Below are 15,416 nucleotides of genomic sequence, written 5' to 3' on the forward strand. Positions count from 1 at the left end.
GGTCGATGGAAATACCAATGTAGCCATAAAAGAATATTTACTATTAAATCAAGATTTAAAGCCGTGTATATGTTATCACAGTTATGCGTTTTTTCTTCAGAATATTTACTATGACACATCTGGCAGAATTTCTACTGGGAAGAAAACTACAACATGCTTTCACATTTCAGGAGGAAAAACCTGTATTATAACTGCATTATCTCCCTTCCCAAGGTGTGAAACCCCAAATGATACAGTAATTCAGCATCCACTAAATGCAGCATCCCTGGGTGTCAGTACTTACCAGTTGGTGGATTATAGCACCAACATAAAGCAGGGGTTTTAATATGATTTTACAGATAGGAGAGAATGCTGAAGGTGAATGAACTAATGTGTGCTTAAAGATAGCAATGTTTATGGTGACAAGACATCTGCAAAAATGCTTGATGGAACTTCCACACATACTCTATTGATGTGACTGCAGTCGTTTTCATTCAGTATTAAAATGCATTTTAATGATTATACAGCCTCGGGCCTCTTAAACCTCCTAATCCTGCTAAGAAACGAACACCCCCTTTCTCACCTTTAAACAAGTTATCAACCTAAACCAGACCTCTTCTTGGCTTCCTTGGCACCGCCATTTGCTTTTTATGATATTCGACTGGATTTCACCATCTGGCACCCATCTTGTGTTCTCCGAATACCAATGAGTATATGATGAGTGTCAGATCTGAGAAAATTTAGCGATGGCCTAATAGGTTATTGTATTAATAATGTAAAATCCAGAGAATTGTTCTGAGATGCACAGCTGAAGAACTTGCACTGTGATTTATTTTTAATAATTTCCACATGCAATGGGATCAATTTTATGATACCATCAGACAGTTTCAATTTAATCTCAACCAGATTGAGTGGGGCGGCATACCTCACCAGGCAGCAGCTCATTGCTTTAATATTGTTCATATATGATCGACGGATGCATTTTCCACATTGGCTATATTTAATAGTATAGGCTTTTTAGTCGTCTGAATGTAATTTTTTTTTGTATCCATTCAATAAATGGAAATATGCATAGATATACAGAGGTTATGTTGGCAGAACCTAATTCGAGATTTTAGGGCACAGAGCTACAATCTGACAAAATGTGAGGAAGTGGTGGCTTCGTGTAGATTTCAGCAGCAGGTAGATCAAAACCTGTAAATGGAAAAAGTGAATAGTTAAATAAACTGTTGAGTAATTTGAGTTTCTATGCATAGTTGTTGCACGAGGCCATCGATTGGCAATAATTACAGAATGTAATCATCTCCCCTTTCAAGATAGTTGCTGGCTTCCAGGTCATTCCTTCACAAATTCTTTGTTTCCTATGGATGACTGCATTATAGTGTTATAGTTTTGCAGTGGAGCATACACAGTTATAATTATACCTGTTTTAGAAACTATTTATAATAATGTATTACATTCTATTTTCCTTTATTTCAACTGTGCATGCCAAACAAGTCACTGTGCATGTCTCTTTATGTGTTTTTGTTATATAAATGTGTTGAGGGGCATTTCATTAGTAACAACTTTCTTTTAAAATTTGTAGACAGTATGGTAGATTTTCCCAGACGTAGGTGCCAGACCTATTTGTGAGTACACAAATGTATCAGCTTCCTTAAAAGGGTTGCGGTCTTAGGAGTGACTATCAACAACAGTGAATAATAAATTGCACTGAATAATAAATTGCACGGGATCAAGCTCCTATTTACCTGCCATTTTTAGTTTTGTACAGTGTACTCATATTTGTTGTTATAAATATGGTACATGGTAAAACAGAATATGTTTGTATCACAACTTAGAGTGATCAACATAAGTGACATCATACAATTAAGCTTTGTTCATTGTCCTATAAATCACAGAAGTTAGATTACAAAAGTATCACTAACCTAACATGCAATTAGGACTTTAATAGAAAGCTGTGGATTGGGGTATGATAATTTGTCAGTAAAATTATATCCAAAGGATATCCATTTCAACCTCTGTCCACACGAAGAGGAAGTGGGGATAAGGAAACAGGCTGAAGCCCAAGGAGCAGGTGATGCCCCTTTTATTCACCACATTTACAGGAAGGGCAACCTCCTGTACACTGAGCGTAAGACTACTGGGCATGGGACATCAAGGGCCCTGGTGAACCCCCAATGCTACAGGGCTTTTGTACTGTAGCTAGCTAACAACATTACCCTGTCAGGACAACTAGGCCAAGACAAAATCTGTGCAAGGCTTGTGCCCCACTTATAGTGGACTAGGATCAAGAATTCCTCATATACATTCTGTTGGGCTTGTGTGACCTGCCAGGTCAGCGGAAAGACAGGGCACAGCCTTAAAACTCCCCCTTAACCCCTTGCTTGTCATTAGCACCCACTTTGAGAGGATGGTCATTGACATTGTAGGGCCTATAGGTCCCTAGACTGCATCAGGCAATAGGTTCATCCTGGTTCTGGTGGATCATGCCACTAGGTACCCAGAGTAAATCCCTCCAAGGACTACTACCACACCCAGAGTGGCAAAGGTCCTGATGGGGATTTATACCTGAGTAGGTTTCCCAAGGAAGATGTGTCTGACAGATGCACAAACTTCATGTCTGCTTATATGCAGTCAGTTGGAAATGGCCCTTTCTAGGGTACTTTCCCTCGCTTTTTGCTTTTCTCATTCCTGCTTTTCCGCTGATCTAGGTGCTACCTTTAGGACTTTGAGAGTGCTTGACGCTGCCATTCAGTGCCAAAGCGCTGTGCTTGTTATATACATTCTGTTGATGATGGGCTCCCACTGGAGTATTACACAACTTTTTCCCCCCTGTTAGTCCCTCGATTAGTACAGATGTTTGCGACTGTGCTCGAACAAGGGGAGCTACCAAAATCCCTTAGGGAATCGGTAATTGTTACCTTCCTGAAAACGCATTGAGACCCGCAACCTCTGGCATCTTATCGTCCCATCACACTCCTCTCCACCGACTATAAAATCCTCAAAAAGTATTGGCGGACAGATACACACAAATTATACGCCCCCTGATCCATCCAGGTCAATGCGGGTTTGTCCTCGGTAGAAACACGTCCCAGAATATACGTCGCATTTTTCATGTTCAGGATCAGGTGAGTGACACATACCCCTGATCAGCCTGTCTCATCCTTTACCTTGAGAAGGCCTTCCATACCCTCACTTGGCAGTATTTATTCTCCGTCTTACAACGAACAAATGTCGGCCCCATTCTCTTAGCGTATACACGACTTCTATATACCAAACTCACCACACGTGTCCGAATAGGGAGACGTATTTCTACGGAATTCACGGTACAGAAGGGCACAAGGCAAGGCTGTCCCCTCTCGCCCCTCCTTTTTGCCCTCGCGGTCGAACCACTAGCCATACGACTATGACAAGAGGGCACACACTGGGGCATCCCTATTGTGGACACCGTACATAGCGTCTCCATGTACGCCGACGATCTTTTAATATACGTACGGGACATTACAGGCGACCTGACACCTATTTGGGTGATGCTCACAGAATTTGCGGAAGCCTCTGGGGTAAAGGTAAACTGGGACAAATCCACGGTATACCCCTTCCATCCGAATCTGCCCCCTTGAGACATATGGATAGGCACTCAGAGGGTGTCCTGGAGTGCGGAAGCTCCCCGATACCTTGGGATCCGCCTATACCACTCCCCGGCTGACATCTTTGAGGGCAACCACTGTAAGGCACTCGCTGGCATCAGATCGGCAATCGGATTCTGGAGCAGACTCTTGTTGGCCCCGATTGGCCGAGTGGCTATGGCTAAAATGATAATGCTCCCCCGGTTGTTATACCACTTCACAAACTTACCAGTGATCCCACCCAGAACCTTCTCCCGTGACCTAAACTCCCTTCTTAGCACATTAATCTGGGGGTCGGGCAGGCATAGAATAGCACTGAAGACACTGCAGTTCCCTACAACCCAGGGAGGAATAGGCGCCCCTTCGTTTGAGTCCTTTTTTCTAGTGGCACAACTTCAATGGTTATCTTATTGGACGGCAGGCAGACACACCAACGAGACGCATAACATGACAGGTCGTATCTCTGCCCCAGAACTCACACGCCTTCTCCTACCCGGTACCAAGCCACAGAGGACCTACCCCCTACAAGTAGCAGGAGCACACCAATCTATGCTACGAGTGCATCACATGTCGCCAGGGACATCCCCATACTCCCCAATGCTCCCACTTGTTGGCTGGCCTAGACACGAAACCTACTATATGGCTAACATGCTAACAGCATGGACGGAATGCGGGATTACCGATATGGAGTCCTTCTTCGAAGAAGGACAGATCAAATCATTCCAACTTCTTATGGACGAGTATGGTCTCCACCCGGGCCAGTTCTTACAGTATCGCCAACTCCTCGAGTGCTTCCGACCACATCATAATCTCCTAGCTGGGGAACCGAACACACATCCGGTCATACATGCCGACATGCACATGGGAGTAGGGTGACACTTAGTTAAGTTGTTTTTAAAAGCACTCCGAGAACTTGCAAACACACCCTTAACGACTTTACGCACCACCTGGGAGGATGAAATTGGGCGTCCACTGCATGAGAAGGGATAGGTCAGAGCCCTTGAATTCCCGAAAAAGGTGTCCAGAAATGCCTGCTTTAAAAACATACAATTTTATATACTCCACAGAGCGTATCTAACACCGGCGCGCTTCCAAAATTCTACCCTGACACGCAGTTCCTTTGCCCCAGATGCCACTCCCCGGAAGCAGACTTTCAGCATATGTTCTGGAGTTGTCCTACAATTCGGTCCTTTTGGCAAAATATTCATGACACTCTGAGAGACCTCATGGGGCTCACAATCTCAAACACTTGGGAGGCTGGTGCGCTAGGCATATTCAGAATGCAGAAACATCCTAAAGAGCACATACGCTTCATCTCGCTGGCTGTTTTATTAGCTAAAAGGAGCATAGCCATGCATTGGCGATCCCTCACGGCCCCCCGCTTGCGGCATGGGTGGAAGCTGTACACAAATGGGCGACCGCAGAGGAGGAGGCATTGCACGAGGAAGAGGTCAAGAGGATACGTAAACACCCCATCTCCATGGAGTGGGCCCTACTGCTACACCGCTTCAAGCAATCATCACACAGCGAAGAGCCTGATACCGGCACACCCAGGCCAACAGACCCTCAACCACCAAGTCACAACTGCAAGCATTAGACTCTCCCCGTTGGTGCGTTTGTAATGCTGCCAGTTGCACCCCGCACCTTATCACACTAGGCGATCTGGCTCTGACATAAGTTCAACTGTACCCATCCCCACGTAGCAACAGTACACCGCTGTGCTGATTGGTGAGACTCACAACACCCAGGCCTTCATCCAATACCTATGCTTAGTAATTCCATGCACCTATCCCCAGTTCTCACACCCCTGTTCTATACGGCATTCACACTGCTTCAAATACCACCGTTGACACAAGGCCTGCTAATCAGCTTAACATATAACTAACGGTATAATTGACTATAACGGATGAAGTATATCACTTGAATGTTTGTCTTGTATTACGTATTGTCATGGTAAAACTATAAAATGGCAATAAAATATGTTTAAAAAAATATATATATACATTCTGGTGTTTGGTGTATACATGATTGGTTGATTCAAGTTAGCTTTAAGTCCCTTGTTTAGGAGTAAGACATATTTCCAGGGCAGGTTCTTCGAATGCTCCTCCATGGGCCTGCAGCACTGGTTGAGCAATCCACGGAGGTAGCTCGTCGATCGTGCCACAGATTTTCCCTGTTGGGGCCTGTGTGTGCAGGTTACTGTTACTCGACTTCACATTTATAAAGCTATGTGCCAAGGATCTCCATGTCTCTTGCTATATCGGAGTTCTCCATGGGGACAGGTTGCAATGTTGGGAAGAGGTAGGGCATGTGCGTTACATGCAAAGGTCGGCAATGGCATTGGAGGGTCTGTTCAGTATGAGGGGGCCTGCTTCCACATTGGATTACCATGGTGGTAGAGAGGAAAGGCTATTTAGCAGTATTTCCTATGTACTGAATAGTAGTAGTACAGTGTTTGATATCAATCAGTTCATAATGTCATATCCTCTCTGGTAGAACGAATGGATCCGACTTATGTATGTGGAAATATTACTTTGGGAAAGTGAGCCTTTCAATGCTCGTGGCTCTGTGTGTCTGTCAGCCTGCCTCAAATTCACATAAGAGTGCTGGAGGGACAGCTATATCTGTGCATGCTTGATAGAAGGCCATAACTAGGGGTTCAAGGGCAACTGCAGACCTCTGTCTCCAAGGGGCCTTTCTGGGACTATTACGTAGGGGTGGACCTGCATTATAAGGTGCAGTGTCTTGGCCCCACTAATGATAATGATCAAACCTCCCGGAGTAAGATGACAGACAGGACAAAATGTAAAGCTGGCCTGTGCATTTAAAAGTAGGCCTTTTGAACTGATTGAATCTTCTAAGGCCATTGTGGGTATAACTACTGGGGCTCTGACCTCGGAAGTTAGAGAAGCTTCTGGATTTGGAAACATACTACGTGGGATATTGACACGAGGACTCATTAGGGCTGGAGGGACTCCAATTGAATTATTCACAGATTTATGGTGGCCTGGAGCTTGTCATGCTCCAGGAAGGGGACTATCACTTTGTGGATTTTCCTGGATTTGCTGGCCTGCAGCTAGGGGCCAACTGTTTTGCCCCTAAGTACTCTCCATGGGCCGATTGGCTATCCGCCTGAGCATGAGATCCCAGGGACACTAAGGATCTTCCTGTTTCCACTGGATCATTAGGACTGCGTAGGGTACAGTGGAAATGGGTAGAAGTGATCGCTGGTTGGTACAAAGACCATCCTGACACTATGAAGAGGAATGTGCTCATAAAGATTAACAGCCCACCTGAGGTGCCAAGATGCGAGGAGTTTGAGAAGTGAAGGGGAAGCTTTCAGAGTCCAAGGGACCGGTGCTTGTAACCAGGGGACCTGTGCGAGCAACCAGGGGACTTGTGTGAGCGTGTGGTGTCTGAGGGTTTTTGGGGATCTGAGCTTGGAGCTGAGACTGCATTCGACCTCCAGATCGGGAGGACAACAGAGCCTGATATCGCTACCTCCATCCGAGTTCGCTTGCTCCCTCTCCAGGGATCCATGCCACAAGGTACTTTGTTGTGGAGAACATCGTGACTGGGCCCAGGGGTTTTGTTGTGCCTTGTGGGCACCTACGGCTGGCTGTCAGGGCCTTCTCTTGAAGGGAAACATTTCTCCAGGATTGTAAGTGCACCAGCTTCCTAGGTCAGAACCTTTTGTCTACAGGAGGATAGCGATCCCACACTTGTGTAGGTGCCACTGGGCACCTGGAGTTCTAATCCAGATGGGCAAAACTAAGTAACTGTTTCTTTCCATTTTAGGTGTTTCTGACAATTCCATCAACAGAGCACCAGCTGGGGCAACACGTATTGTTGGCTGGTGTAGTTGAGTGACTGAGGGACTGGGACATGAGGCTTAGTCAAAGACCTGTGAATGCTTGACTTTTGTAAATGTTGGGGGTTGCATATCCACTGTGGAATAGTTTACAGTGAAACACACAGGAAATGCTGCAAAAGATCACCCATGTGAACTTTTACAACAGTGGTTAGAGAATGGCCAGAAGTTTACCCCATCCACAGGCTGGCTCTGGGCATAAATGTAGCATCCCTAGTACCCTCTTCAGAACACTACTGGACCTGTGGCGGACAGGAGAAGAACTGCGCCTGCTGTTGTGACCTGGGACCCCTGAGGGCGGGACCCGCTCCCACTTGTACCCAGGACTAAGAGGGGGACTACAAGGGTCAACTGGCTGACCTCATGTTTAGCTACAGCTATACAAAAGTAGAACAAAGCCCACTTTCCTGAAGAGCCCAACTGACAAGTTCCAACTTGTCCTGCCCTGGATCCTGCTGGTGGCTTGTACTAGAGTGAGTTATGGCCTCTATGTGGAGTCTCTGAAGTCATTTGGACCTTAGGTAAGTGTCAGAGTGTACTCCGCCTACCTAACCCTGAAAACTCATACTTAGAAATGTTTTCAATACATTTTGCTTAGAGAACCGATAGATGACCGGGACCAAACTGCCAAGCCGGCCTGTCAAGGGTGCATTGTGAGGTAGCCCTGACTCTGTCGTAGATCTCACTAAGTTTTCTTCTCAACAGGGGTATCTGTTGACACTGAGGTCTAGGACTTCATCCTGCAGTTCCCTCGATGCCACTGTTGACAAGGACTCGATCAACACCAAATGTTTTAATTTTCCATGTTGGAATGGGATTTTTAATGTGTTGTGTTTTTTACTTTTTTCATTGTTTTTTTAACCTCTAGATGTTTTACACATGTTCTTAAATTATGCCTGTCTGCTATGTTCCACAGCTACCAGGGGATGAGCTCAGGTTTAAATTACTGAAATCTTTACTCGACCTAACAAGAATAGTGCCATTATTACTTGTGGTGGACTGCCATCCACTACAACTAATATTCCACTTTCGCACAATTATGACCAAAATAATTTGTATTTATTGCACCTTACAGTTCATTGTGAAATTGCTCCACATGCAGCATCCCAGGAATTGTATAACAACTTAAAATTCACAATATTTGTACAGCAGCAGAACAACCACAAAATGTCTTGATTTCAATCGCTGTCTTCTCTGTGTGACACCACCTTTACCTGAAGGATCTTCTCAGTGTCTACTCAGCCCTTTGGCAGAACTCAAAGATACAAGTTCTGTTGTTTACTTAGTTTCAAGAGGGGGATGCCCCCACCACCATGTGTAACATTGTGCACTCTAGAAAAGCACAGGATGCAAGTGAAGTACTAGCCATCAGCAATGCAAGCAGTTGAGAAGACTGTATCAGCTCTGCCCAGTGTAGGTAGGACTGGTGGGGCAGTGGGGCTGGTTGAGAAGGGATTTCCACGGACGATGACAGGTGGGAAATAAATAAATAATTAATTTTCCCTCGTCATCATCCAGTGAAATCCCCCCTCACCTGGCCCCACCGCACTTACCTGCATGGGCCGCTGCTGTACTGTATGTAATGTAAACATGTGGGTCATTTTGTAGCATATTGCTAAAACAGTTTGATATTACAGCCACATATGGAATACGGTGCCTCAGTGACTTCCAGATCTCTGTACACTAGTTTCAACCAAAGTCTTTTTACCGTATAAATGTGCTCTGTTGAGTGCCCAGCTGCCCCTAGAGCAAGTTGGCACTGTATCACATATTCACATTAAAAGAAATATACTGCAATAAAACCTGTGTGGAGTTGTTTTGCTTCCCGATCTGTTTGCAATAATACACAGTATTCTTCTACGTTAATAATTTCCAGATAGCGAAACTCAGAAACCTCTCTAGCAGAATGCCATGTCTCTTCTTTGTCGTCGTCTTTATTGTAAAAGGGATTTAAATCCTATCAGTGAGCTGTTACTGTCCTTACTGTGTAATGCCAGTTGAACAGCTAAAGCTACTTAATGACCCTGTAATTGATTGAGTCTATAGTGAAAGCATTAACCTACAATCCACCTAATACTTGTAAACATTGCAAACTCCAATCCCAACTCCAGTAATGATCCCTCTGTCAACTATGCTAAAATGCCTGGATGATAAGGTTAAGAACTAAGCCACACAGCAAAGCCTCCTGCAGCGAGCTCCCGCACAGCAGTAAAAGGCATCATAAATAATAAATCTACTAAGTGCTCTTAAGTTTACAGATTAAAGCGAGGGCAATAAAACTCGTTTCAATAATTTTAGTTTTTCGCTCCCACTTTGACTGTACACAGTGAATCAATATTATTATTCGCTCATTGGTTAGTCACTCCTTTTTAGGGAGGTAATATTAGGTTTAAGGGCATCTATATTGTAGCGTGATAACGTTTGTTCCTTCACTGACTTTAATCAAATGGCAAAAAGCAACAACTGCTTTCTGTTCATGCAAAGTGGCCCACCCCATGCTTTCTCTACCACTTTATTGTATTGGAACCGATTAATTGAAGTTTAACTCAATGTAGATCATATGCCTTGGCACCACCTGCTTGTTCAAATACACCTTCAAATTCGATAAGAATGGAAAAAGAGCCATTCTCCTCAGTGGTCTCCAGTGACATCAACAGTGGCTCTAAATGCGCCCAGGCTCGACCTTTTTATGGACTGAAAGATGTGTGTATGAAGTGTGGAGATTTGTAGAGCATAGTACTCAGATTAAATATTGATTCAGAAATACCCCTGTCTGTTTTTGTTTTTTATAAAAGTGCACATGTGACTAGAACAATTCGAATCTGCCCACACATAGTTTTGCAGAAATCACATATTTCTAAATTAATTAAACACTTTGGAATTGACGCCATCCTTTTGGAAATGTCCTACAGATTTTTTTAAAACATTACAGATTGTATGTGGGTTTTCCATCTCTGCCTCAATATCAAGGCAGTACAGAAATCTACAAAAGCGCGAAAAAGGAAGAAGGAGTGACTGGAGAAATAAAATGTGGCAGAGGAGGACACTCGCATGGGCTCGCAGCTCAGCCTCCTGGCAGTCTGGGTTGATCAATAGGTATCTTTGTAGCAAACTTCTGCAAAGGAGCTGCTCAAACAGAGCTACGACCTTAGAGCCACAAACATGTAAAGAGAGGCTGAGGCAAAGGGAGTGATAGTGAGTGTTAGTACTGAGACTCTGACATCAGGGTGCCCATGGAGGGATTAGGACGAGGGTTTGAGGATGGGAAGGAGACACTCCGTATTTCAGTTATATTACTTTCTAAAATTAAAGAAATGTATAGCATAAACAAATGTAGTCAGAACATTTTGATTAGTGGTCTGCAAGCTTTTTCCATCCTCAAAGTTATGCAATGTTCCCTGGGTTTATTTCCTTCCTGTGTTACATGTAATCCCTGTAAAGTGTGTAACTCCTGTTACTGCTCCCATCCTGGTTACCAGGAAACTTGTGATGAAGCGTTAAGGATTACTTCTGCTGGAATGTATACCCAGAACCTACTGATATACTTGAGCAATATTTACTGGGTGCTGCATTACATTCCCATTCAGAGTTCCACACATTGGAATTAGAGATAGCACAGAATTGGACCCGTCAAAATGTATATGAGACAACGTGGTATTACTGCACCAGTTGTAATACTGGTTATAGTGCAAAATCTCTGCTCCCAGACTGGCTTTACAACGCTTTGTTAAAAGTGATATTGTCTAGTGGCTGAGCTGCTGACTTTGGAACCTGGGCACCTCTGTTCAAATTCCAGCCTCCTAATTGATTAAAAACTGTGGGCCTCATTTATGAGGCTGTGCGTCCCTTTTACGCCGCCGGTGCGTCACTTTTTGTGACGCACCAGCAGCGTAAAAAATGTGCCTTGTTGCACCATATTTACAAAGTGATACATCTAGGTAGATGCGTCACTTTGTAAACCCCTGCGCTACATTATACCTACGCCAGGTATAATGTATGCAGGGGTGGGCATTCTGACGCAAGAAAGGGTCATAGAAGTGACGCAGTGAAATCTATAAGATTTCACTGCGCCACTTCTAGGACACAACTGCATCAATTTCTTACGCCTGCCTCACAGCAGGCGTAAGACTGACGCAGGCCCTTTCACACGGGGCTTGCCCTATGTGAAAGGACACATTGCTGGAGTTGCGTCACTTTTGTGACACACTCCAGCAATGCGTCACTTTTCCGCCATACAGATACGTCAGAAATACTGACGTATCTGTAACTCCTTGCGCCATGATGCGTCATACTGTAATTATGACGCATCATTGGTGTCGCAAGGAGGGCGCAGTGAAAAGTGACGCATCGCTGTTTTCACGCAGCGATGCGTCACTTTTCATAAATGAGGCCCTGTGTAATTCTGAGAAAATCACTTGGGCCAGATTTATCAAGGTTTTCCGTAGCCCTTGCACCACGCAATGGGTCGCAAGGGTGACGCAAAACCTAAGTGAGTTTTATCAAGCCAGGCAAGGCCACTTTGCATGATCCTGCATAAGTTGATAAATCTAGAGGAATACAAGGCAGCGCAAATCACTGCCTTGTGTTACTCTGCTGCAGGGAGGCCTTCCATGGGTGGAGTGTGGGTGTTTCCCATGCATCCACCCATGGATGTTGCCACATTCCCAGATTTATCATTAGCAGTAGAGCTGGGAATGCGTCAAAATGCTACGCCTCCTTGGGTGAGGCATATCTAGGAGAAATATCTTTCAGGATTGTTTTGTGCAGGAAGGTGCCCCTTCCTTCACAAAATAATCCTGTCTACAATGCAGGCACCCTTGCAACAGAACACAAGGGTGCCTGCATTGGCACTAGGCAGTCAAAAGTGTGCCAGCGCTAGGAAAGGACAGGAATGCACCGTAATAATGTTACATTTTCTCTCAGCGCAGCAAGGTAGCCTGCTGTGTTGCGCTGCGTGAAGGATTAATAAATCTGCCCCTTGTGCCTAAAGGTGTAAATATACCTGTGGATTGTATTTCTAAATAAGTGAAATGTAATTGTGTTATTCAAATATGTTAATGTGAACGATCTTGTATTGTCTACAAACAGCTTGCAAAATGTACAGCACTTGCTTGCTTTGCCCTACGTGAATACCATTTATGTAGTGAGTGGAGTAATGACTAGTGGAAGTGAGTTAAATCTGCATTCCACAAGGACAATATATTAGTTGAAATTAGTCATCCCAGACCTAAGGAGGCTACCCATCACATTTGATGTAGCACATTAAAACAATTTTGTGCATACAAATAATGTTCTCTTCCTTTGCATGGGAGACAGGCAATGTTGTGCAAGCCAATCTTACTGTTGGTGATCCAAAGGAGAATGAGAAAGCAGGAGACCATGCCTGAGTAAGGCCACCCCACGCACACAGGGCCACAGCACCATCTGTCATGCATCACATTTAGCAAGGTAAAGGGGGATAGTGTAACCTTTACACCATGAAGAAAACTGTCTGGGAAAAGCATGGCTCGGACAGCAGGAAAACAAACAAAATACATTGTGAAACACAAACAACAATACAGGTAAGAAAAGAAACTCTTACTTTAGAGTGAAGGGCATTGTCCATGATGGAGACATAAAACAACAGTGGTCCTTAAACATGCATATGCCTTTTAGATAAAAGGGGTGGCCCTCAAAATAGAAATGGAAGAAAGACTTTCCACTATGTGGAAAAGGGAACACAACCTCCCTAGTGAGAGTATATAAGGTATCTTTCTCAATCTGAAGACTCACCTCACGTACGTTGGGATTGGGATGAGGAAGACTAGAACTTTTGCTAAAATGTAATGTTTGAAGCACCACACATGTCTCAGGTCACAACTAGTTGTACTTGGCTAAATATAATTTTTATTTTTAGGAAACGGGATTTACTGATTGATAGACTGAGTGTCCTGTTTTAAAGTAACATAGTGGAGAGTGGGACAGTTTATGGTAATCAGTACCAGTATATAGGCATTAATACGCTTTCTGGAAAATAAGTACCTGCCAATCTTGAGAGTCAGATTTCTTTGTATAGGTAGTTGTGCATAAGTTAAACAAACTGATTAGACAGTTGAAAAAGTAATTTTTAGAATTAGCGATTTAGTAATATGAGGATAGTAAAATGTAGCATTGAATTCTTATCACTGATGGCGCGTACACTTTATTTTTGTAATATTTGTAAACACAAAGACCTAAAATGGAATGTACAAGTATAAATTACCAATGCTAAAATGAGATGGTCGATAGAACGCCAGCAAGGACATCATATTTGTAAAATGTAATACATATATCTGAAAAATCTATAAAACACAATATAAAAAGAGGAACTTAAGGGGCATCTGCTAGAAAAAGTAGTTTTGCGAAATAATATTATATGGATATTTATTATTGTTCAGAATGGTATTTACAAATAACATTCCATAAATTTGATTTGTTTTAATAAATGTAAATTAAACACTTTAAAAAAAGATACAAGATTAGTCAAAATTAAACTCAAGGATATTTAATGAACTTAAATAGAACAGCAGAAAAATAGGGTCAGAGTTGGCATTAGGGTATAGAAAAAACAAAAGATATTTACATTTCAATGTAGCCATTCAAAGGTCACAATCTGTGACAGCATTTTGGTTAGGTGAAGAGAAAAAAATATTATTATTTTAAAATCATTTAAAAAAATGATAATGTTAAGGTTAGTATTTATAATTAGGATATGGATTAAAAAAAGAAACAATAAAAATCCGTTATGGTTACATTTAGGGTTAGGATAAATGTAAAGGAGGGCAAATGATAAAATTAATGAAAAAATAAATATTAACGAAGGTGTAAGGTTTATAATAAGAAAAACATAGCATTTTAATTGGTGCATTTACAGTAAAGAAAACATGTTTTCCAGAAAAAATAAATGTTGAGGTAGTTGTAGGCATGACGTAGTGGCATGTCAGTGTCGTTAATTAACAACCTACCTTAGCATTGTAATGATCCATGATATGATGCACACACTGTTGTGACTATGGTAATACACAATAGCGGCATACTCATAAGAACAGGGAAACTTTTTTCTTTGACCTGAGACTGATCCACAATTTCAAATGGAATATTAGCTTGTCCAGTTGTGACTACAGGTGTTCTTCTCAAGGGTGTGTGCAGAACAGTTTCCTGCCCCACTCTGCAATATTTTGTTACACAAAATATGTTAAACATTTGGAAAGATCATATAAAAGTTTATGTTTTAGGGGGCCTTGAGTTCTGTGCAACCATACATCGGATTATGAACTGCGCTTTAGAGTTCTCTGCATGAGCTGACTGCCAGTTTTTACTTGAGTGGATCAGTGCAATCTGTCTACTTTTATGTGTTCTAACGAAAATAAGGATTAACACAAGTGAGATGGACGAGGGTGTGAAGCCACAAATAGTTGAAGGTGATTCAAACTACCCTGAGTTTTGCTTCTCTTTGTTATACTCGTCCCATCCCAAATGGATGGTGCTTTGAAAGAAGCATCGCAAACACAAGGAGATGATGGACGAATTGTTGAAACTTTTCAGACACTCACCCATAGTCGCAGATCTGAGTTGAATTCATCATTGTTCTTTAGCTCACTTCGCCACTCCAGTTCAGACCCAGCCATATGTAAATCAGTCCTTATGGGAACAGTTCAGCCCGAACTGCCATGCCAGTTCTTCCCTGGACAAGAAACAAGCATCCTGGGACCGGTTTCGGGGTAACACCTGATCCAGCGGCCTATAGGAAATATGCCATAACCAATGCTACCCAACTCTATAACCTGCTACATAAAATACTACACTAACTCATGGACCCATTAATCAAACATGACATATTTGACCTACTGAATCAGGTGATCAAATTAAATCTATATACACCTTATTCACAACCTATATACACATTATATACAACCGCGGTA

This window comes from Lissotriton helveticus, chromosome 7 (assembly GCF_964261635.1).
Source record: "Lissotriton helveticus chromosome 7, aLisHel1.1, whole genome shotgun sequence".
Classification (NCBI taxonomy): Eukaryota; Metazoa; Chordata; class Amphibia; order Caudata; family Salamandridae; genus Lissotriton; species Lissotriton helveticus.